This window comes from Artibeus jamaicensis, unplaced genomic scaffold (assembly GCF_021234435.1).
Source record: "Artibeus jamaicensis isolate MK-2021 breed Jamaican fruit bat unplaced genomic scaffold, CSHL_Jam_final contig_603, whole genome shotgun sequence".
Taxonomy (NCBI): Eukaryota; Metazoa; Chordata; class Mammalia; order Chiroptera; family Phyllostomidae; genus Artibeus; species Artibeus jamaicensis.
Genome location: NW_026521904.1, coordinates 5,299,952 through 5,327,924, shown reverse-complemented (window position 1 = coordinate 5,327,924; position 27,973 = coordinate 5,299,952). Strand labels below are relative to the sequence as shown.

General features: G+C 35.7%; 1 protein-coding gene, 1 non-coding gene and 1 pseudogene across 9 annotated transcripts in view; 1 reads left to right on the top strand and 2 right to left on the bottom strand.

The window, feature by feature from the left end:
• MBD5 (methyl-CpG binding domain protein 5) overlaps window positions 1-27,973 on the bottom strand; it is a 461,494-nt gene that overhangs the window by 190,213 nt on the left and 243,308 nt on the right. The gene's annotated exons all lie outside the window — the stretch shown is intronic.
• LOC119065595 (oligosaccharyltransferase complex subunit OSTC-like) lies at window positions 7,474-7,989 on the top strand (annotated as a pseudogene).
• Window positions 10,763-10,889, bottom strand: LOC119065602 (small nucleolar RNA SNORA33). Its single transcript, XR_005085627.1, has one exon. It is a non-coding gene; the product is annotated as a small nucleolar RNA SNORA33 (small nucleolar RNA).

Sequence of the window (27,973 nt, the reverse complement as noted above, 5' to 3'; positions counted from 1 at the left end):
GTGCAGACAAAGGTTAGCTGCTGCCTGTGTCTGGCCTAGGACCTCCTGGTAGGAGCTACAAAGTGATCTGCAGTTGGTAGCTGACTATACTGAGCCTGAAGGTGCCCGGGAGTGGTTACAATGTGAGGAGAGGATGGCTTCCTCTAGTGCCAGGCTCAGGGCTGGTTAGCTAGATATACAGGGATCAATCAGGTCAGCTGTTATTTGTTTAGGATTTGTGGACCTTAGAGATTTTGGGAAAGTGTGCAGCATGGGCCCAGATCAGCAGCTTGTGTCTATTAGTCTTTGAAATAGGGTTAGGTTGGGTAGAGGGTTCTCAGAGAATTACCAGGTTGGAGTGAGAGCTATATTAGCCTGCTTAATGGAGATTCAGACTTGTTGTCCACTTGAATTTACAGGCTGAGTGAGAGGAACAGTCAACAAAGGAACAGCGGCATCTGCAGGTATTTAAGTATGGAGAGAGCGGCCCCTCCAGCCTTCACTCTGAAGCCAGAACAATCCAGTCCCTCACACCACCTGATGTCCCAGGTACTTTTTGAGCTGCTACTCCTTTGCTGGAGCTTAGGGCAAGTGTTCCGGACTGAGTCTGTGCTCAGGTCCTTTTAGAGAGCACCTTGGTCTTCAGATGCCCTCCATTTCACCTGAAATGGGTCCTTACTGATTTTCTCAGCTAGCAGTTGTGCAGACTCATCTTTCCAGCACTGGTGCTCTGGGCTTGGTGTGGAGCTGGGAACCCTTGATCCTCACTGGGAACTTCTGCAGCTGAGATGTCCCTTTCAATTCTTAAAGGCCATATGTGGGAGTAGGACCAGTCCATCCTGCATTTCAACCTCCTACAAGTCTCAATGTAAAGACTAGTAGGACTAGATATAGATATAGGATATAGCCCTAGATATAGGACTACTGTTCAGTTAATCTTAAGGTGGTTCCCAAGAATGGTTGTTTTTACAATTTAGTTGTAGTTTTGATGTGGTCATGGGAGGCAGTGAGCACAGTATTCACCTACTCCAACATCTTGACCAGCACTTTATAAATATGTAAAGCCATATATGTATATTTGATTTTGATGACTTATTTTTTAAATCATAATCTTTATTATATTTTTCCATTACCTTTCAGTCCCCTTCCCCCAGCAATCAGCACAATATTGTCCATGTCATTGAGCCCTTTTTCCTCAATTCCACCTCCTGCTAGTGTACTGACCCCTCAAGCTTTCATCTGTTTTCCATCTATGAATCTGAATCTGTTTTACTTGTTAGTTTGGTTTGTTCTTTAGATTCCATATGTGAGTGAAATCCTATGGTATCTGTCTTTCTTTAACTTCAGTTATTTCACTTGGCATCATGTTGTCCAGGTCCATCCATACTGTTGCAAAGGGTACATTTTTCTTCTTTTTTATGGCTGACTAGCATTCCATTGTATGAATGTCCCATAGTTGTTTTATCCACTCATCTGTTGATTGACACTGGGTCTACTTTCGTATCTTGGTGATTGCAATGCTTCCGTAATGCTGCAATGAACACAGAAGTGGTTATGTTATTTTGAATTAGTGTTTTGGTTCCTTCGGCTATATTCCCAGAAGTGGGATAGCTGGGTCAAAAGGCAGGTCTATTTTTAATTTTCTGAGGTGTCTCCACACTGCTTCCCACAGTGGCTGCACCACAAGTGCAAATGGGTTTCCCTTTCTCCACATCCTCACCAGCACTTGTTGCTTTTTGATTTACTGATGATGGCCATTCTGACAGGTGTGAGATGGTATGTCATGGTGGTTTTAATTTGCATTTTTCTGATGATTAGTGTTGTTGAGCATCTTTTCATGTATATTGAGTATCTGTATGTCTCCTTTGGAGAAGTGTCAAATCAGGTCCTTTGCTCTTTTTTTAATTGGGTTTTTTTTTTGGTGCTCAGTTTTATAAGTACATTATAAATTTTGGATGTTAACCCCTTATCAGACATATTAGTAAATATGTTCTCCCATCTGTGGGTTGTCCTTTTATTGTTGATGGTTTCCTTCTCTGTTGAAAAACTTTTTAGTTTGATTAAGTACCATTTGTTTATTTTTCTTTTGTTTCTGTTGCCTGGGGATATATATCCTATAAAATATTGCTACAAGCTATATCTAAGAATTTGCCACTTATGTTTTATTCTGATTTTTATGGTTTCAGGTCTAACATTTAAGTGTTAGATCCATTTTGAATTAATTCTCATGTGTGGTATAAAAAGGTGGTCTAGTTTCATTCCTCTGCACATATCTGTCCAATTTCCTCATCACTATTTACTGAATAAACTATCTTTAGTTTTTTGTAAGTACTTGCTTCTTCTGTCAAATATTAGTTGACTATAAAGGTGTGGGTTTATTTCTAGGCTCTCTACTCTGTTCCACTGATCTATGTGTCTGTTTTTATACCAGTACCCGGCTGTGTTGATTATCAGGGCCTTGTAGTATAGTCTAATTATTAGATAGTATGATTCCTCCAACTTTGTTGTTCTTTTTCAGGATTGCTGGTGCTATGGGGGGCCCTTTTGTGGTTCCATATAAATTTTTTGAATTATTGGTTCTAGTTCTGTGAAATATATCACTGGAATCTTGATAAGAAATTGCATTGAATCTATAGAATGCTTTGGGTAGTATGGACATTTTAATAATATTAATTTGTGTTAACCATGAACATGGTATGTGCCTCCACTTATTTGTATCTTCTTCAATTTCTTTCTTCAATGTTGTGTAATTTTCTGAGGCTAGGTCTTTTACATCCTTAGTCAGGTGTATTCCTAGGTATTTTTATTCTTTTTTAAAAGCAATTGTGAATGAGATTGTTTTAATTTCCTTTTCCCTTAGTTCATTATTAGCATATAAAAATGTAACTGATTTCTGAAAACTAATTTTGTATCCTGCTACTTTGATGAATTCATTTATCAGTTCTAGTAGGTTTTGGTGGAATCTTTGGGGTTCTCTATGTACAGTATCATGTCATCTACAAATAATGACAGTTTTACATCTTCCTTTCCAAGTTGGATGCCTTTTATTCTTCTTCTTGTCTGACTGCTGTGGCTGAGACCTCCAGTACTATGTTGAATAAGAGAGGTGAAAGCAGACATCCCTGTCTTATGTCTGATCTTAAGGGGAACAACTGTAGTTTTTGGCCATTGAGTGTTATGTTGGAAGTGAGCCTGTCACATATGGCCTTTATTATGTTTAGGTATATTCCCTCTATTCCCACTTTGCTGGGAGTTTTTATCATAAATGGGGCAGGATTTTATTAAAAGCTTTTTCTGTATCTACTGATATAATTGTGTGGTTTTTATCCTTCATTTTGTTTATGTGGTGAATTGCATTTATTGATTTGAGAATGTTGTACCATCCTTACATTCCTGGAATAAATCCCACATGTTGATGGTGTATCATCTTCTTGATGAATTGCTGTATTCAATTTGCTAATACTTTGTTGAGAATTTCAGCATCTATATTCATCAGAGATAGCGGCCTACAATTCTTTTTTGTAGTGTCTTTATCTGGTTTTGGAATTAGGGTAATGCTGGCCTAGTAAAATGAGTTTGGGACCCTTCCTTCCTCTGAAACTTTATGAAATTGTGGAGACGTGTTAATTTTTCTCGGAATGTTTGGTAAAGTTCACCTGTGAGGCTATCCAGGGCTTGTTTGTTGGGAACTTTTTGATTATTGCTTAAATTTCCTTAGGTGTAATCTGTCTATGCAGATTCTCTGATACTTCCTGAGGTAGTTTGGGAACATTGCATGTTTCTAGGAATTTATCCATTTCATCCAGGTTGTCCAGTTTGCTGACTTTCTCTCTCTCTCCCAGTTGTGGTCCTTTCTCTCTCTCTTTTTTTTCTTGATGAGTGTGGTTAAAGGTTTGTCAGTCTTCTTTATCTTTTCAAAGAACCAGAACTGATATTCTGTATCTTTTTTTAGACTCTATTTCATTTATTTCTGCTCTGATCTTAATTATTTCCTCCCTTCTACTCACATTGGGCTTTGCTGTTCCTTTTCAAGTTCCCTTAAATGTGAAGTTAGGTTGTTTATCTGAGCTTTTCCCCTTCCTTCTTTTTTTAAAAAAAAGATGGGTCAGTAATGCTATCAATATCCCTTTTAGAATTGCTTTCTCTGTGCCCCACAGATTTCAGATTGCTGTGTAATAATCTTCATTTGTTTCAAGATATTTTCTGTTTTCTTCCTTGATCTCATACTTGACCCATTCATTGTTTAATAACATGTTATTCAGATTCCATATCTTTGCATGTTTTTCAGTGTTCTTCTTGTGATTGATTTCTAGTTTCATAGCATTGTGGTCTGAGAAGATTCTTGATTAGATTTCAGTCTCCTTAAATTTATTGAGACTTGTTTTGTGTCCTAGCATGTGGTCTATCCTAGGAAGTGTTCTATGTGTACTTGAAAAGTGTGTATATTCTGCTGCTTTGGGGTGAAGTGCTCTGAAGATATCAATGAAATCCATTTGATCTAGCATGCTGTTTAAGGGCATTGTATCTTTGTTGATTTTCTGCCTGTAAGATCAATCCATTGGAGTGAGTGGGGTGTTAAAATCCCCAACTATGACTGTATTTCTGTCGATCTCTCTTTTTATGTCCATTAAGATTTGCTTCACATATTTAGGTGCTCCTATGTTGGATGCATAACTGTTTACTAGGGTTTTATCCTCTTGTTGGATTGTTCCCTTTATCATTATGTGGTTTCCCTCTTTGTCTTTTACTAGAGCCTTGGTTTTAAAGTCTACTTTGTCAGATGTAAGTACTGCTACCCCAGCTGTTTTTTTCTTTTCCATTTCCATGAAATATCTTTTTCCAACCCTTTTAGTCTGTGTGTATCTTTTGATCTGAGATGGGTCTCTTGGAGGCACCATGTATATGGGTCTTGTTTTGTTATCCATTCAGCTACCCTCCATCTTTTGATTGGAGCATTTAAGCCATTTACATTTAAGGTGATTTCTGATAGATACAAATGTTGTGCCATTTTATGGTTAGACTGTTTTCCTCTATCTTTTTTTCCTTTCTTTTTTCTTCTTCTTCTTAAAGCAAGTCCTTTAACATCTGTTGCAGTATTGGTTGGGTGTGAACAAACTTCTTTAGCTTTTACTTGTCTGTGAAATTCCTTATTTCTCCTTTTTTTTTTTTTTTTTCGTTTTTTTTTTTGGGAGATTTTTTTTATGCCTGGCCTCACAGATATTTAAATGATAGCTTTTTAAAATGGTAAAGTAGCCTTGGTTATAGGTCCTTGCTTTTTGTCACCTTGAATATTTCACACCACGCCCTTCTGGCCTGAAATGCTTCTAATGAGTATTTAGATGACAGTCTAATTGGTGCTACCTTATAGGTAACTACCTGTTTTTCTCTTGTGGCTGTTAGGACTCTCTCCTTGTCTTTAAGCATTGTTATTTTAATTATAATGTGTCTTGGTATAAGCCTCTTTGGAACTCTGTCAGCTTCCTGGACTTGTGTGCATATTTTTCCTTCTCTAGATTAGGAAAGCTTTTGGTCACTATTTCTTCAAATAGGTTCTCAATTGCTTGCTCACTCTCTTCTCTTTTTGGTACTCCCATGATGCAGATTTTGTTACACTTCATGTTGTCCAAAATGTTCTCATCATTTTAAAAAGTAAGTTCTTATTTTTTAAAATTCATTATTCTTTTTGCTGCTCTTCCTGACTGTATATTTCTACCTTGTCTTCCAAATACTGATTCAATCCTCTGCTTCATCTAACCTACTGTTTATTCCTTACAGTATATTATTTTAAGATATTAAAGATATAATAAACACATTACATTGTTTATTTCTGATTGATCCTTTTTTATGGTTTCTATATCTTTTTTGATGCTGTTGAGTATCATTAAAATTATTACTCTAAACCCTCTACTTGATCAATTGCTTACTTCATTTCATCTAGTTCTTGAAGAAAATTCTCTTGTTCTTTCATTTGGAGTCTATTTCTTGGTCTTCCCATTTTAAGTGCTTCTTTGTATTTTCTGCCTTAGATGTCAATCCAATCAGCCACTAAACCAATCGTTGTTAATCAAATCGACAAATGATCAGCAGTCGAACTTAAACACCACAGGGAAGGGCAGAGTAATTCCTATGGATGGGGCTATTGCTTCCTCTTAGGCTGATTCCATTCAGAAAGGAGCACTTTGTCTGATAGAGATGGTTCCTGCAGTATGGCAAATGACTCAGTACCTGAATCCTGACAGTTATTTTCTTAGTTCTCTATCCAGAGCCACCATCCCCAGACTCTCCTCACACATTTCTAGGCTAATCTGCCCTCCCTTTTCCTGTACCCAAGGTTTAATGGCTGTAAACAAAAATTTGTGCTCTGGCCTTTTAAAAGGCTCTTCATTTCCTGCTGTCTCTCCCTAGCTGACTGAACCCCTACTGCCTTTCACAGCTGTGTGTTACCTGAGTTCCTTTCTGGCTCTGGTGCTGAAGGCTGGGGAGCTCAGCTTGGGGTCTGAATCCACACTTCTCAGGAGGATCCTCTGACCACTGAAATATCCCTCTGGCACTTCAGCTTCCACCTGTGGGAGCTCAGCCAGCCCTGTCACATGTCCTTCCCACTCCCTACCAGTCACATTGTGCTAAAATGTTTTCTTCTGTCTGTACATGGTTGTAAGGCTTCTCACCAGCTGGTGTTCAGTGGGCTATTCAAGATGATTTCTCTACAATTTTGTTGTAGTTCCAGATTGGTCCTGAGAGGAAGTTACTGTAGCTTTCACTTACTCCTCTGCCATCTGGGGTCTCTAAAGCTATGTATTTGTAACAAATAGTCTATGTTTTGACAAACTGTTTGCAAACATCATGTATAATACCTTCATATTATTGAACTAAAGTCTCCTTATTACTGTTATTATTTATCATTTGGTTTTGTCCAAATTTAATTATTTTAAATAATGTCACAAAATTTCCTTGGGATAATGCTTTTCCCACACTTCTTTAGAATAGATTTTTAGAAACCAGGTGAAACAATAACCAATATATTTAGGTTACAATATACATATATATCTTAATTACTTTCCAAAAATTGTATCAGTTCATATCCACAAGCAATGTAAAAAAATACCTGTTTCTGCATATTTCATCAACATGTCATCATGTTTCCCTCATAAGGGAATAAGAACTCATTGTAAGTTTAGTAATGGGAGTAATGGTAAATGTTCGCTATAAACACTTTGCCTAGTTTTGTGACAGCAATGTACCAACCATTAAATAGGAATCAAGTTAAATTTTCTTATTCTGGAAGAGAGTGTGTTTATCAATCAAATCAAATAAAGTTTTGGCCACATCTACTATTAGGAAGGCACTATAGTAGAAAGTGGAGAGTATGATGGGTTACAAGAGGCTTGGAGTTTGGTTGGAAAAGTTTAAGCATGAAAGGCGTTCAATAACAATATGAGTTTTAAATAAGCTTCTGAAACTAGGAGACCAAGAGCTGTCCTTGCCACCACCGACATGGAGACTTTGTACTGTGTCTCATTTTTAGTGCTGGGATGCTCCAACCTGAAGCTAAAGAAGCTTCCCTAAGTGCGTGTGTTCTTCGCCATGATGGCATATGCTCTGGTGGTGGTGTCTTCATTTCTTATCATCAGAGAAATAATTTATGATGTTATTGTTGAACCTCCAAGTGTTGGCTCCATGACTTATGAGCCTGGTTATCAGAGACCAGTAGCTTTCTTGACCTACAGAGTAAATGGACAGTATATTATGGATGGACTTGCATCTAGCTTCCTGCTTATAATGGGAGGTTTAAGCTTCATAATCCTAGACTGATCTGATGCTCCAAACATTCCAAAACTCAATAGATTTCTTCTTCTGTTCATTGGATTGGCCTGTGTCCTGCTGAGTTTCATCATGGCTAGAGTATTCATGAGAATGAAACTTCTGGGCTATCTTATGACTTGGAGTCCCTTTCGAGAAGAAATCTGTGGATACTGGATTTGTTCCTGTCACTTAAGTTTTAAAGGCTGAACCAATCCTCTGCTATGACATATGGAAAAGGATGAAGAGCAATAGAAAAAGAAATATCTAGTAGAAAACATGGGAAGCATATTAAAGCTTGGACTAGAATATCCTCTCGGTATCAAAGACACAAGTTTATAACACTTTTTCCTGCTGACCTAAACTGACAAACAAATGATGTTAAGTGGCATTTTTTGTTTTTAATTTCTTAAAGAAAATATATTCCATTTAAAAAACTATATTGAAAAGAGTGATTAGTTTTTACAACCCTCTTAACATTTTTTGGAGATGACATTCCTGACTTTCAGAAATTAATGTAAAATCAGGAAGCAAGTTCTCATCTTAAACTCCCATAAGCTGAGAATTCTGGACAGCTTCACCTAGGGTGCTTTGCCTTTAAATAGAGTGTATGGCAGAAAATTATTTCAGATATGTATATAAGACTGTTTCCTGAGCAATAAGGTATATGAAAAAAAGCAGAAACAAGAACTTTTCTAATAAAAAAATTAAGTTTCTGAAAAGTTTATCAAAACTGGTACAAAATTATTTGTTAAGGAAGCAATATGGAAAATGAAGCTTCTACAAGTTCACAAGGGAAAACAATCACTTCAGGTTAGGATGAGATTTATTTCCTAATCACAGAACTTACTATATACATATACAGGAAACCCAGAAGAGTCTTAGCATTATTCAAAAGTCTTTGGACAATAAATGTCAGACATTTAACCAGTGTTTATATCATTTGACCATTAATATAATCATTAAACTGGTTTTTCTTTTATTATTTCGACTTCAAAACTCACTTCCAAAAAAATTAACTTGTTACTGATTGTACTAAATACATCCCTGCAGTGAGTGGTTAACTGCACCTATGGCTCATCCAGTCCTGTCACCAGGGCTTTGTTTTCCCAGGTATGGACCTGCGGGTGGGGCACCTACTGCAATGCAACAATGAGTCAACGGGTATTACATTCTTTTGTCTAATATCTATTACATAGAAAAATATATATTTTTGGCTAGTAGAATAGTATTTATGGTAAATAAATACCACTATCAACACTGGCAGCCCAGTTTAGTCAATGCTGTGAATGAATTTCCATCTCATTAGTTTAAAGCAATCAATTCAGTTTTTTTCAAAGTTTGAAGTTGACACACACACAAATTTATCATTTGTAATAAAATATTATAGTTGATGAGTTTATGAGAGATGAGGAAGCTATCATTTTAAACTCGAGAAGCCTCAGAATCTGCCACCCAGAAAGCTACGGTTCCATATCCAGAAGACCAAAGATAAAACAGGGAGTTGCCATCATCCAAATATTCGTCACCCAAGCAAAAGTTCTCACAGCATAAAACATTGATGTGTGCATCACTCACTAATTGCGTGTATTCACCCATTGCGTGACCAAAGTTTTGTTGGCTGATCTCTCCTTAATCATTGGATTCTGTAAATGTATCTGTTCCTTCGGGAAGCTATTTATGGCTATAAATAATACAACACAAATTGCCTCAAAGTTGATATTCAAAAAATGCAGAATTTCGTGATGTTAATGAAAGTATTTAAATACTTCTCAAATCATACAAAAAGTCAGTTAGACAAGTTGAAAGTGAAATAGGGAAAAACTGTGAAGATTATGTTTCAATGGGTGCACCAAAGGACAGTATCTTAAATATCAAATAATCATACAAACCGCTGAAAAAAAATTCTAAATATTTAAAAAATATTTATTTATTTGGGGGCGCACCAAGGAAAGGTGATTTAAACATCAGGTAATTGAAGAGACCACTGGGAAAATTGAAAAAAATTCTTGAATAATAAAAAAAATATTTATTTATTTTTAGAGAGAGGGGAAGGGAGGAAGAAAGAGAGGGAGAGAAACATCGATGTAAGAGAGAAACATCAATCAGCTGCCTCTTGAGCGTGACCTGAAACTGAACCTGCAACCCCGGCATGTACCCTGACTGGGATTCACACAGGTGGCCTTTTGCTTTGCTGAATGACGCCCAACCAACTGAGCCACACCAGTCAGGGTCTCTGATAATATATATATTACCCCATCCCCCCAAAGGCACCTCTTTAAAAGCATGCTAGAAAATTAAACATTCAGGGTAACATTCATATTGTGTTGTCAACTGTGTTAGATAGAAATTACAAAAAAGCAAACAAAAATGTCATTCAGTCTTTGTTGATTTTCATTATTCCCACAGTTAAAATGGTAACATTTAAATGCTTTCAGTTTAATACTTTCCAAGATAAAGTCCCATTAAAACTTCATTTTCCACTCCCATGTCCCCACTATCTACCATGTCTTCAGTTCCCATTTCATTTAGACTCCTTGCCCTGGTGCCAATTATTCTCACATAACAACAATAACAATGCAGAAAAATGATAAAAGTCTTTTTATTCTAAAAATGAGTAGAACCAGGTTCACTGAATTCTTTTTCAATACAGATGTATAAACCTTAATTAAATGTGCTTATGACAAAGCATTCTATAGTTCTGTATCACTGTTAACAGGGAATGCAGTGTCCATCATCTTCAATATTGAAGAGAGATTTTACACCATGAGAGATTTCAATGCAGAGAATGTACGGTGCTGGATGAATAAGTGATTAACACTTATCTAAATAAACAGTGGTCTCCAAAGTTTGGAAGATGAAAATCAGTGGGAAGTTATAAGGTTAGTCAGTCCGCTCAGGGACTGAAGTGCAGAGGAAATATGACCATGACCCTGATTAATCTTGGTGTAACATTTCTCAGTAACTGAAGGTGTGTTTTTCCCCATATAGCCATTTTTAGGGACCTTAATGACCTCAAGGTCTTTAAGGATCACATGACTTTAGTACTGCCAGCATTCTGTAAATTTCTGTAGCTACGCATTCAGGTAAGCAGACTCATTACCTGGCTTTGCAACTGAAAAAAATTTTAAAGATATATATTAGAAATCAAATAACATAAATATGGAATAATCAGTTCATTACACGAAGAAATCAGGAATCATTTGGAAAGTGATAAAAGTCAATGATAGTTTTTCAAGACAGTAATAAAATATGTTCATTTATTAAAAGGAAAAATTAATCTCTATGTTAACTAGTTCAACCATTAAACTAAATGTCAGAGTCTATGTCCCCATCCCCGCTGTGGGAGATGCAGTTTATTTATACCAGCAGCCATGGGGGCAAGAGAGATACACAGTGTTTACAAAGTTACTTACTTGTACAAGATGGATTACATATGCAAAAATAAAAATCTGAAGACCACAGGACAACGTGAGCCCCCTCCCCCTCCCCTAATGATCCCACAAGGCAGTAATGCCAGGCGGGTGGCCCCTGGGCATGTGGGTGTGGGGCAGGGGGAAGCGATACATGGAAGGAAAAGCCACCAGCCCAAATTCCATGTTTTTTAAGGATACTTTTTATCATGACAATTATAAATTTTTTACTGACATATTATTGCTAAATACTATGTGTAAATCTGAAAACAGTGGTAACAAAAACAAGTGTTTGTGCCCTGGCTGGGTGGCTTGGGTGGTTGGAGCCTTGTCCTGTACATCGAAAGGCTGCACGTTCTGTCCCTGGTCTGGGTGTGCTGGGGAGGCACAGATCAATGCCTCTCTCTCTCTCTCTCTCTCTCTCTCTCATGAATACATGTATCCTTGAGTGAGGACTAAAACAAAAGTTTAAAAAACAAGTGTTCACTGATGTTAAGGCTTATTAAAACTTTAAATAAATTATATAGTATGCCGAAGTATAAATAAAAACAAAACGAGAGGAGAGGCCAGGTATAAGAATGTAGTAAACTAGAGTGATGCCCCATCAATAGGATACTATGGGCATGTCTGGACAGATATTCTGTTATTCAAGTGAAGCCAGAAGTTTGGATTTTAATGTAAAATGTGAGACTATGTGAGACATATGATATAAGCCTGCTGACTGGATCAGGCTGGCAGGCCAGTGGTTGCCAAACCTCGTAAAAGTCAGTGCTATTTTGGTTATGTATGGGTAATTTATATTTACAGTAAAGAAAGAAAATGTTTCAGACACTTTAGTTCAATTTTCTGATGTCAATACTATATTATCACCATTCTTTCTTTTATTAAGTTTACAAACAAAGATATAAAATTGTAAGATCTTCATTGTGTTTCATTTTTAAATGCTTTTACATGGGTAGGAGGCAGAAAAGAGAAGTTCTTTGTGTATCTGAAGTTGTGAACATTTAGTGAAGAACAGTTAACATCTCAAAGGTATACAACTGCAATACAGACTACTTTTTCTGCTTTCCTTCAGTTATTCCTTAGTTATTCAAAACGACAGAATGCTATAAACTGAGCTGTCTATTTGTTTCAGGAGCAGATGGGAAAAGTAGCTGCTTTAAATTGTGATGAAAATACGAGGCCTTTGTTTAATATTTATTTTTCTTTTTAAGCTTCAGATTTTAGGCTTAAGCAACTTTAATCAAGAGAAGAAGGACCAGACAGCTGGGACTGCACTAGGCTGTTGCCTGCGTCTGCACCGGGAATACGCTAACGACAAACAAGCCACCCCAGCAAACAAACCACCAGCTCTATCTTTTGCCAAGGCCGGGAGAGAACAATCACTCACACACTGCTGCAGGGGTTCAGTGAGGCTGTACAAGCTTTACAGAGAGTAAATAGCCAATATTTACTAAAATTAAAAATGCATTTACTATTTGGCATCCAGATTATGGTGGTGGTTACACAAATCTATGCATGTGTTAAAATTTATAGAAAACTACATTAAAGGAAAGAAAAACCCAGTTTTACTGAGTGATAATTAAAAAAATAAAAGCAAGCGAGACTAGCATGTGGGAATCGGGGTTGTGGTCATTATCAGGTTAATGATAATCTGAGCACCTTAATGGTGAGCGGTGCTGACAAATCCCATCCACTTCTCATCTAACTTGATCATTACCCAGCTGAGACAGAGACTGTTCTCCTATACTTTAATACGTATTTTTATTTTTTAAAAGATTTTATTTATTTACTTTTAGAGAGGGGAAGGGAGAAAGAGAGGGAGAGAAACATCAACGTGTGGTTGCCTCTCTCAAGCTTGCTATTAGGGACAGGGTCCGCAACCCAGGCATGTGCCCTAGACTGGGAATTGAACTGGTGACACTTTGGTTTGCAGGCTGGCACTCAGTCCACAGAGCCACAACAGCCAGATGTTCTCCCATTTTGGCAGAGGAGTACACTAGTACAGAGTCCACAAGAGGGGAACTGACCTGCCCAAAGACATAAGACAGGGGGGTGACGAAGCCGGGACCAAATGCAGGACTGTGCACAGTTCCTCCAACAGGTTCCCCCACTCTGTTGTTCTGAGGTGGTTAAAATAATAAAGAAATGCTTTTTTAAGTGCATTTTCTCTTTGACTCAGCAATCCTACATTTAAAAATATATCCTATAGATACCTTCATGTGTACTAAGTGACAGACAACATGCAAAGTTTTTCACTGTAGCAGTGTTTGTATCAGGGTAAGAGTTGGAAAACAGCTCAAGTGTTTCTCCTTGAGAGGCTGATTACATCAACTATGGCACATACTTTCCATGGAATACTACACAGCTCTAAACAGACATAAAGAAGTTCTCTATGTACTGACATTCAAGCAAAAACAAAGGGAAACGCCAAGAGAAACTATTCAATAAAATAAGCAGAGTGGAAACAATATATATAGTATGCTATATATAGTGTATACATATATGTGTGTGTGCACTATGCTATATACTATGTATCTTACACTAATATATACTATACATATACTATACAGTATGCCATCTACATACTGTGCTGTATATAAATATATAAATAAATACAGCATTATTATATAGTATGCTATTCCTTGGGTAAGAAAGGTGAGAATATATCTCTACATCCATCTACATTTTTAAATTTGTGTATATGAAGGAACAGCAGAAGGGTACAGAAGAAACTAGCAATAGCTTTGACCAGAGGGGAGCAGTGGTGGGCGGAGATGGGAACATGGGCAGAAGCAAGATATTCAGTGAATATCTTTTTAATACTGTTTGAATTTTAAACCCTATGTGGAAAATTAAGAAGATAGTTAAGAAGGAAAGATGTTAACAAGCAGCTGAGTAGAGCTATAAGCTTACATCCTAACCTTTTACCTGGCTTCCAAAAGCAGCAATTTTACTCTATTTTTTTATTAATTTGTTTTTTATTGTATTTTTTCCATTAACATTTATTGCTCTTATTTCCACCTGCGCCCACTCCCTTCTTCCCTCCCCACCCTGGCCCCCAGCAATACCCACACTGTTATCTTACCCATGAGTCCTTTTTCTTTTTCATTGATCCCTCTAGCCTCCAACAACCCCTCGTTCTCAGAGCTGTCAGCCTGCTCTCCATCTATGAGTCTGTCTCTATTTTGCTTGTTAGTTCACTTTGTTCATTAGATTGCACATATGAGTGAAATCATATGGTGTTTGTCTTTCTTGGTCTGGTTTATTTCACTTAGCATAATATTCTCCAGGTCCATCCATGCTGTTGCAAAGGGTAAAATTTTCTTATTTTTAAGGCAGAGTAGTACTGCATTGTGTAAATGTAACATAGCTGTTTTGTCCACTCATCTACTGATGGAAACTTGGGCTGTTTCCAAATCTTGGCTATTGTAAATAATGCTGCAATAAACATAGGGGTGCTTATATTCTTTCAAATTAGTGTTTTGGCTTTCTTCAGATAAATTCCCAGCAGTGGAATCCCTGGGCTATAAGGCAGTTTCATTTTTAATTTTTTAGGGAAACTCCATACTGCTTTCCACAGTGGCTGCACCAATCTGCATTCTCACCAACAGTGCAAAAGGGTTCCCCTTTCTCTACATCCTTGCCAGAACTTGTTTATTTATTGGTGACAGCCGTTCTCACAGGTGTGAGATATCTCATTGTGATTTTAATTTGCATTTCTCTGATGATTAGTGACACTGAGCAATTTTCATATGTCTATTGGCCATTTGTGTGTCCATTTTGGAGAAGTGTCTATTCACGTTCTCTGCTCATTTTTTAATTAGATTGTGGGTTTTTTTGGCATTGAGTTTTATAAGTTCTTTATTAATTTGGGATATTAATCCTTTATCAGATATATTGGCAAATATGTACTTTCATTTAGTGTGTTGTCTTTTTATTTTGTTGATGGTTTCCTTTGCTGTGCAAAAATGTTTTAGTTTGATGCAAGGTTGGTACAACATTCACAAATCATTAAATGTGATACTCTACATAAACAAAATGAAGGATAGAAACCACATGATCACATCATTCAATAGGTACAGAAAAAGCATGTGATACAATCCAGCACCCATTTATGATAAAAACTCCCAGCAAAGTGGGAATAGAGGGAATATACCTAAACATAATAGAGACCGTATGTGACAGACTCACTTCCAGCATCACACTCAATGGGCGAAAGCTACAAGTGTTCTTCTTAAGATCGGTCACAAGACAGGGATCTCTGCTTTCACCTCTCTTATTCAACACAGTACTGGAAGTCTCAGCCACAGCAGTCAGACAAGAAGAAATAAAAGGCATTCAAATTGGAAAAGGAGAAGTAAAACTGTCATTATTTGCAGATGACATGATACTGTACATAGAGAACCCCAAATATTCCACTAAGAAACTACTAGCACTGATAAATGAATTCAGTAAAATAGGAGGATACAAAAGCAATTTACTTTAAATGTATTCTGCTCTAGCAAGAATGAAGTAAAACTTAGGGTCCACTTACAGGAGTTTCTGCTGCATTTCAGTCTGCAGGAGGAAGGGGAAAACTGTATTGGAGATTTAGGTGAGGAACACCTTTCTTGTGACTCAGAATAGGGGAATCAACTAAGGATAAACAGCTTGGCTCTTAGGTTTGTTCAGCAGAGTCCATTAAAGGTATGTAGTAACTACCTGATTGGGATGAAAATGCCAGCTCAACTGACTTCAGAACTAAAATTAGGATTCCTTACTTACACAGCAAATTGCTAAGAACTAAATATTGTATGCTGTGTTTGAAAAAGCAAAGGAATCTAAAACTTTGGTCTCAGCAGCTAAACTGTCATACCCAAATACTAGATAATGTGCATTTACTTCACTGCCATCACCTAAGGATCATAGAATGATTCTACACAGCATCCTCGCTGGGAGTGTTCCGTTATTACAAAATGTGCAGGGGGACTGCAACTGCAAAAGTCTTTCTGGGCACAGGACCACCTGTTTCCACACCAGCTCCCTACAGCCTCTCATGAAGACAAGCAATCAGAGCTTACTTTTGTAGAGCTGTTTACAGTTTACAGATTGCATTTTCATGCCTTACTTCATTTAATCTTGATAAACATCTGGTATGTGGACATTATTATCTCTGTTTTACAAATTAAGAGACTGAGGTTCAGAGGTGAGGCAACTGGTTAAAAAACCCAACCTCCAGAGACTGGCAGAGGTCAGACCTGAATGCAGGTCTTCTAATTCTCAGATCAAATGATTTTCAATTATTGCAATGTTATATGTAATTATCAATGCCTGTCATAAGTGCAGACATGAATGGAGATAACTAATGATAGTTATATCTGATGAGAAGATTAAGTCTTAAAGTTGGTCTGTAAGGAAAAATTATATAGTAGTCAAAATTAACTTTGAAGATAATTTACATCACCCATGAAATGGTAATAAATACATAGTACAGAGGATTTAACAACTTTGGTAATACTTAACTTCGAAGTACAATGAATGTATCATATATACTAGATATATACTTCAAATATACTCTTATCCTACATGTATTTCACTAAAGAAAATGACTGCGAGTGAATTTATGTAATTAAATGGGCACATTATGCAACTCCACTATATAAATAACAGCTAACATTCATTGAGGGCTTATTATAAGTCACATATTATGCTAGTGTTTTATATATTTCCATATTTAATCCTTCATAGATATCTATGAGGTAGATACAAACTCATAAACACAGATGAAGAAACAAAAGACTTAGAAGAGTTGAGTCACAGGGGAAGTAAATACCAATGCCACAAGTTGAATCCATTCAAATGGAGTCTAGGAGCCACACCCCTGAAATAAGAGCTGGTGTTCATATTTTTGTTTTGATAGCAGATCTGTGCATTACCAAGCAGAAGAATGAATCTATCTATCTATCTATCTATCTATCTATCTATCTATCTATCTATATATACCAAATATGATGGATTTAATAAAAATTCATATCCTAATTTCCAAATACTTATGGGAAAACTATATAGCTAGGACTTCTAGGTCAGAGAGCATGTGGAGTATACATTTTAGAGTCTTCTCTATTTCAGATATTTAGTAATTAGAGATCAGGTATAGAGGGGAAAAATGGAAAGATATACCAGTTCTAAAAATAAAAATCCCCATGTAACTGAACACAAAGTAGTAAGCAAGCTGACAGTGCACACTTGTTTGGTTCCAGGTTTGGTAACACTCAGAGACACCAGGGTCAGTGCAGATTAAAAAGAACCGACCACCTGGCAAAAGCCTTCAGCTAGTCTTAGTGGGTAAAATCTGCACTGAGGAGTGAGTCCTTAATCTATGAAAAGAGACTGATCGATTCCCAGTCAGGGCAAATGCCTGGGTTGCAGGCCAGTTACCAGCAGGGGACGTACCAGAGAAAACCACACATTGATATTTCTCTACCTCCCTCCTTCCTTTCCCCCCTAGTGATAAGTAAATAAAATCTTTTTTTAAAAAAAGAAAAGAGACTGAAAAAGCTATGAGAGCTAAAGGTTACGGTATATACACCCAGGTCAGAAGTTGCAGACAGAGCCTGCCTCCTAAAACACAGGCTGAACCACCCACTGCCTCCATGATTAGCATCCCCGGAAGACAGTAATAGAGAAAAAAAGTTTTCCTTCAAGATGAGCCTGCAAAATAATTTCCAAAGCACATGAGGAAAATTAAAGCAAAGAAAGGAGCTAAAAGAACCTCAACAATTAGAAGGGTATGTAAAGTTAAAAAAAGAAAAAATAAATATCAGGAACAAATACATACACAGGGCAGTCAGACAACATCTTAAAAATAAGTTTGATTGACAAAATAAACAAAGGAATAAATACCATCCATAAAAAAGAACTAGAAAGTATGAAACAAATTCAAAAGAAAAGACCAGAATAGATCTCTATAAAAAACACAACAAAAATTCTTGGTTTTGAAAATATACTAATTTATAAAGAAAAACTGACAGGGCACCTGCCTGGGTTGCAGGCCAGTTCCCAGCAGGGGATGCACAAGAGGCAACCATACACTGATATTTCTCTCCCTCTCTCCTTCCTTTCCCCTCTAAAGATAAATAAATAAAATCTTTAAAAACCCCTGAAATATATTTAAATATATTAATAGGGAAAACCCAAATGATTCAGTGGTATGAAAGTGAGGAAGAATAAAAAATATATTCCAGGCAAGTACTAGTCAAAAGAAAATAAGATTATAGATGATATGAACAACAGAATTAATATGCTTTACTAACAGCTATATATAGAACCCTGCACCAAAAACATCGAGAATTCCTTTCAGGCACACATTAGACCATTCATGAAAAATGATGACATACTAAATCTCAAAAACTGTCAGAGATTCAGAATCATATAGACTAGACCTCTGATGTAGAATGGAATCACTGATTTGTGTAACAATACAGATGAATCTCAAATGCAATGGGTTAAGTAAAAGAAAATAAAATCGAAAGGCTACATGTGATATGTATATACCTGTATGACATTCTGGAAAAGCATGGAAAACAAACCATTGGTTGCCAGGACTGGAGTTGCAGAAAGAGTTGACTACAAGGTACAAGGAGTTTTTTTGTGAGTAATGGAGGTTCTACACCTTGACCATGATGGTGATTAAATAACGTACATTTGCCAAAGCTGTACACTAAAAAGGTGATTTTAGTTTATGCATATTCTACAATCAACCTGAATTCAAATACCTTACTCAGTTAATTAAAACAGTAATAAAAGCACTGCCCAAAATTCTTTTACTGAATTATGAAACAGATTAAAAATCAATTTTCAATAAAAATAGTAAATATAAGAAGAGAAATGCTGACAATAATGTATACTAATTTCTAGCAAAACTGATGAAGAAAACAAAGAAAAAGACATTTGGAATGTAAAGGGGGCATAATTACAGATACAGCAGCTATAAAAATAACAATATTAAAAACAACTTTAGGATAGAATTAATAGCTTGAATAAACTGAATAGTTTATACAGATATATCTTTTTTTGATAGAATTCAAGTAAAGAAATGAATTTTATAAAATTATTCGTAGTGTTTACTATAGTCAAATTTTAATGAACTGTGTTAGCCCTCAATCTCAGCAAGACTGTTTTTCCTATTTTTGAGATTTATCCATGTTTTCAGCCCCAAGGCTTTGAACTTTCCCTAAGTTTTTACCATGTTTCGTAACCGTTCTCTAATTGCCTTACTTATATAATTATTGTCCATTCAATCTGACCTTATTACTTTGTATTCTCAACTGGGCTTAACATAATGCTCTAAGAAATACTGGGAATGAAACTGCAAACATTCTGTAAGAGTGACGTTGAAGAAGGGAAGACACAATTGTTTTCTGAATTACAGAGACCACAGTACCTCAACTTGAGTATATGAAAAATAGAGAAAAGCAAACTTTCCCTTTCCTTTCACTGGGTTTAATTTTTTTGAAAGGAATAATGCAATCTTTATCAAAAAATTTGAACTCCTGATAATGAATACATATGGAATTGCTCTTTGTGATGAGAAAACAAAGAAAAATCATCACATATGAAAAGAAGAAGCTCATATTCAGGAGTCATATCAAATATTTCTATATAAAACAGATTTACATCAAGAAAGAGCAAAACACTTCAAAATTTTTCTTACATGGTAGCTAAAATTCATGTTTAAGTCTTGACTGAATTATAGACTGGAGAAAAAATAGTTATAAAAATGGAAATAATTGGTAAAATTTTGAATACAGAGTACATATTAGATGACAGCATTATGTGAATGTTGCATTTTCTGAATTCAATACCTGTTTAAAGTTATGTCAAAGAATGTCTTGCTCTTAGAAAATACCTGCTGAAGTATTTAGGTGAAAATTATAAGGTCTGCAACTTACTCTCAAATAGTTTAGCCAAATAATAACAAGTAATGCATATATATGTGAGAAATAAACCAAATATGGCAAATGGTAAAAATCGATCAACCCATGTGAAAGGTTTAATAATATTAAACTATTCCTGAAAATTTTCTGTAGCTTTGAAATTCCTCAAAATAATTTTAAAAAGCAAATAAATATATCAATGTCTTAGGTACATTTTAAATTAAAACATATTTTCAATAAAAATATAAAAAATATTGCAACCACAAAAATATGAAATCAAAAGTATTGCTTTTAAGTGAAAAATATGATTACCAAATTTATAAAAATCCATAAAGTGCTGCAATAATCAAACAGGTATTTTTAGGATGACTATTTTGAGAAACTATCCTAGAACTAAACTAAAAGGAAGGAGGAAAGAGAAAGTGATTCAGGGAATGTGATTCAATTTAGCTAGGCTGCAGTATACAGCTGTTTGGTCAAACACCAGTCTAGATGTTCCTGTGGAGGTAATTTTAGCTCAATAGACTTTGCGTAAAGCAGAAAACTGGTAGTGTGGATGAGTCCTCATACAATCACTTGAAGGCCTTTAGAAGAAAGAATAAGGTCCCCAGGAGATAAAAAAATTCTGTCTCTAGATTGCCTTGGAATGCAAGACTACAATATCAACTCCTGCTGGAATTTTCAGCTTACTGGCCTTGCTTACAATTGCAGACATGCCAGCTGCTACACCAGCATGAGCCTGTTCTCCAAATCTACTTACATGTATACATCCCATCGGTCCTCTGGAGAACCCTGACTAATACAGAGGACATGCCCAGGAGGGCCGACCTAGTAAGAATGTGAGTAGGTGAGAAGGTGGTAAATGGAAGGGAAACAATAATCCAGGAAATAATACTGGGAATATTCCTGATATAAAAGAAGATATAAATCTTCAGACTGAAAGGATTTACTCGAACTTAGGCAAAACAGACACACTTAAAATATTCTTGTGACACTAATGAACTTAAATAAATTAAAATAAAAACAGAACCCTGTATAGGTCTCAGCAGAAAAAAAATGTCATGTAAAATGAAAAAAATCAGGTTGACATCAGACTTCTTGCACATACTGTATGTAATAGAAGACAATGGAACATAATTAATTTTTAAAAATAAAAGATTTTTACCAAGAATTTTAAACTAGCCTAGTTTTAAAATTCATTTCCAAAGTCATTAAAGAATTTCATAATCATGAAAGGACCTAGAAACTTTACCATCCATCGTATAAAAAATAACTTTGTGAAATGCAAAATATTTTAACTACGAGGAAGCATGAGCAGTAAAACCATTAAAGCTTCAGGTTATATGCCTAAGTTAACATGGTTCTCAGGCAATGCACATATTAAATAATCATTTAACAAAAATAAGCAATGTGAAAATGAGAGAAAGTAAAACCATGTTACATGTTTCACTCTACACAGGGAAACTACTACATAATTTTATTCATGACACTGAAAGAAGAATGAAGCGCTTAAAGAGTAAAAACAATGTAATACTCCCAAATGGAAACTAAAATAAAGGAAGACCAGGAAAAACTGGGCAGGCGTTCTATATCTAAATATAGGGAAAAAAAAAGAAAAGGAGCGAGCACAGAAAGTTTTGAAAAAACAGTTCATCTTTGAAACAGATGATGAAAGTGAACCTCCCGTCTCTATAAGCAACGTGGGCAAATTTAAGCCTTCTCACTTCCCAGAGCACATGTGAGATGAGACAAAGAGAAAAAGAAGTGTTTTCTAAGAAGAAGTGTGAAACATAGAGAGCATAAAATAAAGAGTTCTCTTCACAATAACAGTGAGATCAGTTTTTTTTCTCTAGGAAAATAAGACCTGTGGGCTTTTCAAACAACAAAACAAAACAAAATCCAATTCTGTGTTGTTTTCTATGCTATAAGAAAGCATTCTGTGCTTTAAGGCTTTCATTTTAAACATTTCTGAGCAAAGGTTAAAATTAAAGGAATAGGTAAAAACATATGAGCCAAACACAAATAAAAAAGGCCAAAGTGGCAACATTCAAGTATCCTTGTAGAAATCAAAGCAAAATGTATTATACAGGAAAAGTGAATTATTTCAAACTGATTTACAAGTATAGGTTCATAATAGGGATATACAGTTTATGAACTTTTATGCTAAAAATAGCACATGAAACACCCTTTTCATGTTCAAGGAGAACATTAAAAGATGGAAAGAATTGTTGGTTTGGGGAAAGTAACTTCTCTCACACAGTCATTTACAAATCAAGAATCCAGAAATAAATTAAAGAATTAACCTTATAATGAATGTTTATATATCTCTATATAACAGAGAACATAATTTTCTTTGAATGTCCACGTAATGCTCACCAAATTGATTACATTCCATACTACTCAGAAGACTTTACTGAACTTGTAAAATCAAAAAATTTAGACGCAAGCCACTAATCCCAGGGTAATACAACTGAAAATTATAAACTAAATAGTCTATACTAGACTATACTAGTATAAACTAGAGAATAAATAATACTATGAAGGGGTGAAAAATCATTCTCCAAAGAGGAATTAAAAATATAAATTATAGAATGCACATTTAAAAAATAACAATAAAGGCAGTCAAAAGCTCCTAAGATGGGTTTCTGTTATGCGAAGCTGAACTCACAGTCCTATCTCCTTTCCTGTGAGATCTCACTAAAATATGATTAAAGACATACTTTTTTAAAAGTGAAAAACATAAAATGAAGAAAAGAGATGAGCGGTCAGCTAGCAGTAAAAAAAGGAAGTTTTACAACTTCGGAAAGAAGGGAAGAAGGAGTGGTAAATGACAAAGCAGAGCAGAAGAGGAGGAAGCCTGGGAAAGCAGGAAGTACACAATGCAACGCACTTTACTAGAAAGATATAGGATAGAAAACATGAAATAACTGACAAGTCAGATGACAAAGCGGTCAATTGCCCAAGTACTTGTCACCCTAGAATGCTCAGGAGATAGTTAACCTTCATGTTTAGCCCAAGTAAAAAAAAAATTGAGGTTTCTTCTCCAAAGAAATGAACACACATCTGGTATGAACTGGGGTGTCTAGAATGAGAGGCAATGCTTCCCATCTGAGACATGAGCACTTTATATTTAATAAAAAACTCAGACATAAATTCCATTTATCAAAAATAAATAGTTTGAAATACATAAACCAATTATTAAATTCAAGAAGCTAGAAAAAGAACAATAACATAATCCTAAGTAGGAGAGAAGAAAAAAATAAAAACAGAAAAAAAGAAAAAGAAATAAAACCCCCAAAAGGTAGACTTGGAATAACCACAGCTAAAGCTAGCTCTTTTTAAAGATCAGTAAAATAGGCAGTTCCAGTGGTATTTCAATATTTCCAATGATCTTAGAGAAAAAAGATAAGCCTTTAAGTTCATTTTATAAAACTAGTACTTTGCTATAAAATGTGATAATGACAACTCTATAAAAATAAACACCGAAAACTAATCTCACTTATTCCTTCATCAGGTAAATATTTACTGTCTGTTCTATGCCAGGCATTATAACAGGCACTAAAGATAAAGCAGTAAATAAAAAGACAAATTCCTACCCTACCTCCATGAAGATAGGACTTAAAAAATGAGCAAATCAAATAGCTAATTAGGTAGAGTTCATATGAGGAACTGTGTTGGGAAATCTAATGCAATATACTATTAATTTTTTCATTTTAGACAAAGAAAAGGAGAAAGGCAGGGAGGAAGGGATTAGAGGGAGGGAGAGAGACAGAGAGAAAGAGAGAGAGAGAGAGAGAGACTGATCTGTTGTTCTACTTATTTACATATTCATTGGTTGATTCATATATGTGCCCTGACTGAGGTTCAAACCCGAAATCCTTGTGTGTCAGGAAGGCCTTCTAACCAATAGAGCTACCTGGCCAGAGCTAAAATATATTATTTTAACAGGTCAAAAATAAAAAGCATGGGGGAGCGGATGATGGCGAGGTAGGTGGGAGCTGAGCCCACTTGCTTGTGTATTCAGTTCGGACACCTAGCTGATAATCCGAAGAGCAGGGTGAAACAGCCAACAGAATTACAGCTGATGTGAAGTTTGGAAGCCAAAGGTTGCAGAGGACGTTTAAAAACAGACATTTAAGACAGTAAGACCTGTATGATCTCACCTTTAATAGGAACCTAAACGACAAAACAAACAAATAAGCAAAATATAACCAATTACTCTGAAATAGAGAACAGGCTGACAGTGACCAGAGAAAACAGGGGAGGGAATTTCAGGGGAAGAAGGGTTTACAGGAACAAGTATAAAGGACACATGGACAAAAACTAGGGAGGTGGAAATGGGAGGGAGGTGGGGAGCACTGAGGGGGTGGGCTGGGATGGGAGTAAAAGACCGAAAACTGTACTTGAACAACAATTAAAATTTAAAAAATATTTAAAAAAAGACACTAAGACCTGGAGCTGTGAGAAGACCAGAGAGATCCAGGAAGAAGTCAGAAGGCAAACAGCAACAGCTGAGACAATTTCACTTTGCTAGCTTTCAGAACTTGCATTTTATTTTACTTTTTGGTTATTTTTTAAAATTTCTCTTCTTTCCATACAGTTTTTTTCATTTTGTATGTTTGACTCCATTGTTTGATCAGTTTTCTTTATTCTCCCTTTCATACTGCATTTTAATTTTTCTTCTTTCACTTCACTTCTCTTGGTCTTTTACTTTTTATTCTTTTTACTCAGATTATATATTCCTTATCATATTATTGTTATTCCAAATCCCCACAGTACCCTTCCCTGGTCTTAATCCATTTTGCCACCTTCCTGAGCTTTATTACTCTTGTGGTTAACTTTATTCTCTCACATACTATGCCAACTTTCTATCCTTTACTCTCACTATATCACACCATCAAACCTCTCATAAGTGCTGTTTTCTAACACATTCTCTTTCCTATCTAATAAGAGTCCTATCTCTTTTTTACCTTTTACAAAAGGGGCTAGTTGGGTGAAATACCACTGTTATTGCTGTACTTCTCCAAAGGGCCTCCTATCTGCTCTCCACCTGTCAGTACTTTAAATTCCATAGAATACTTTCCCGCTGTCTTACTCCATTTTGCCTTTGCCCTGCCCTTGATCACACACAAGACAAGGTGGGAGCTGTGAACAGCAGTAAACCTGCTGGAGTAGAGAACCCACCAACAAAGTAGCCACCAATCGGTAAAGCCAAAGTACAAGAGAGCCCACACAAACAGAAGAAAGGGCAACCCTAGAACATCCAGACAAGGAGATCGAAGAGACCGCACCACTTGAACCCACAGAACTCCTACCATAGAAACTCACCATACACAGACAGCTGGGAAAGCAGAGCATCGGGAATCACAGAAACAGAGTCGCTTAGAATGGTGAAACAAAGAAAGAACCCACAATCACAAGGACTAGAAGACTCCCCAGTAAAAGAGCTAAATGAAATGGAGTCAGGCAAACTACCACATATAGAATTCAAAAGAATGGTTATGAATTCTATAAGGAATAGACAGACAACCTCAAGGAATTCACAGACAACCTCAAGGAACTGAGTGGGAACTACAACAGTATGAAAAAAGAAACAGAAACTATAAACAAGAACCAGGAAGAAATAAGGAGTATAATTTCTGAAATAAAAAAAATATATACTAGAAGGAATTACAAGTAGGCTACATGAAGCAGAGGACTGAATTAGTGAGCTAAAAGACAAGGTAGAAAGAAATACCCAGGTAGAGCAGCTACACAAAAAAAGACTAAAAAATATGAAGATAATTTAAGGGAACTTCAAGACAACATGAAACACAACATTTGAATCATAGGAATACCAGAAGGAGAAGAAAAGGAGCAAGGGGTAGAAACCCTGTTGACAGAATAATGACAGAAAACTTTCAAATACCGTATGATCTCACTTATAAGTGGAACCTAATCAACAAAATAGAGAAGCAAGCAAAATATAACCAGAGACACTGGAATAAAAAACAAACTGACAGTAACCAGAGGGGAGGAGGGAGAGACATAATGGGGGAAAATAGGGGAAGTGTCCTCAAGAAACATATATAAAGGACACACGGACAAAGCCAAAGAGGGTAGGAATGAGGGTAGGAGGTGGGGATGGGTGGGGTGGGGAAAAGTTGAGGGGAAAAAATGGAGACAACTGTACTTGAACAACAATAAAAATAAATAAAGAAAAAAGAAAAAAAAAAAGATGATTATTACCTTAAATGACTAAAGTTATTTGATAAAGTTCAAATAAAGTTCAGCTACTTCTATTTCACATAAATAAATGATAAACTTTTCAGAGTACACTTGTTTAACATTATTCTGTAAGTATTAACTAATGCAACAAGATATGAAAATTAAACGAGACACAAATATTGGAAAAGATTTAGAATTCTCATTATTTGCTAATGATTAAACTATCTACTGAAAAAAACCCAAGTGTACCTAGTAAACTAGTAAGATAGCTCATGAAGATGGCCTGTTAAAACAAATGTAAAATAAAAATAAGAAGAAAAAGTGTGATTTAAATACTGTATAAGCAAAATAGAAAATGGAATAGAGAAAGTGTTCACAATAGCACAAAAAACATATATACTTGTTAATGGTAATAATTTCACAGAAGCTGTATTACTAAAATCAGTTAAAATAGAATGGGCTCTTTTAGACAATAGGTTATTTCCCAAGAAAAATAAAATTATATCTCTACCTCAAAGCATATGTAAGGCAAATTCCACATGGATTAAAGACCTACACATGGACAGCACAATTAACTATAAAAAATTTAAAAATTAAAACATTATATATTGTTCATCAATAATACGTATAATTAGTAAATATAGAAACATTCACATATATGGACACATTAATTCAGGATAGTGGTTACCTTTGGAGAGGAAGGGCTGGAGAAGAGATGGAACTGGGCTTTGGCTTCGTTAGTAACTGATATAACAGGAGTTCCTGAATAAGTATCTGCTCAGTAAATTTATTCATTTTACCACCAAAGAACCCCACGCCCACTCATAAAAAACCCTGAAAAGCTAGGAATATATTTATAGACTAATATAAATGAGAATTTGCATTTGTACTGAATTTAGTCAAACCAATGTGTATCTATTTGTTATTTATTTTTAAATGTCAGTAAAGTTTTATAATTTTCTTTAAATCAATTGTATATGAAATTTCTTTTAGTTTATCCTTGGTATAATTTTTATTATTGATATCCTTATTCTTTCCTCTTAAAATTAGTTATGATTAGTAAGTAGGGGATTTATGAATTTTTCCAGGTTATTTTTAAAAAATTTATTTAATTATTGTTCAAGTACAGTTTTCTGTTTTTTTACTCCCATCGCAGCCCACCCCCCTAGTGCTCCCCACCTCCCTCCCATTTCCACCCCCCTTGGTTGTTATCCTTTATACTAGTTCCTGTAAATCCTTCCTTTTTTTCCCCTGAAATCCCCTCCCCTCTCCCCTCTGGTCACTGTCAGCCTGTTCTGTATTTCAGTGTCTTTGTTTTTATTTTGCTTGCTTGTTTGTTTTGTTGTTTAGCTTTCTATTAAAGGTGAGATCATATGGTATTTGTTGAATTTTTCCAGGTTATTTTTATCCAGCAAACTTATATCCATTTTTAATTCTACATAGATTATAGTACTCTCTGCAAATAATGACATCCTGTTTCTTGCTACCCAATCTGTATATTTCTCTTCTTTTTTCTTTTCTTACTGCATAGAGTAGTAGAACTTCTATTATGTTGAAAGTGAATTGATAATAGGCAAACTTTTCTGTTTTCCAGACCTTTAAATGGCATGCTTGTTGTTTCTTGATTTTATCAAATCAAGAAATTGTCCTTCTATT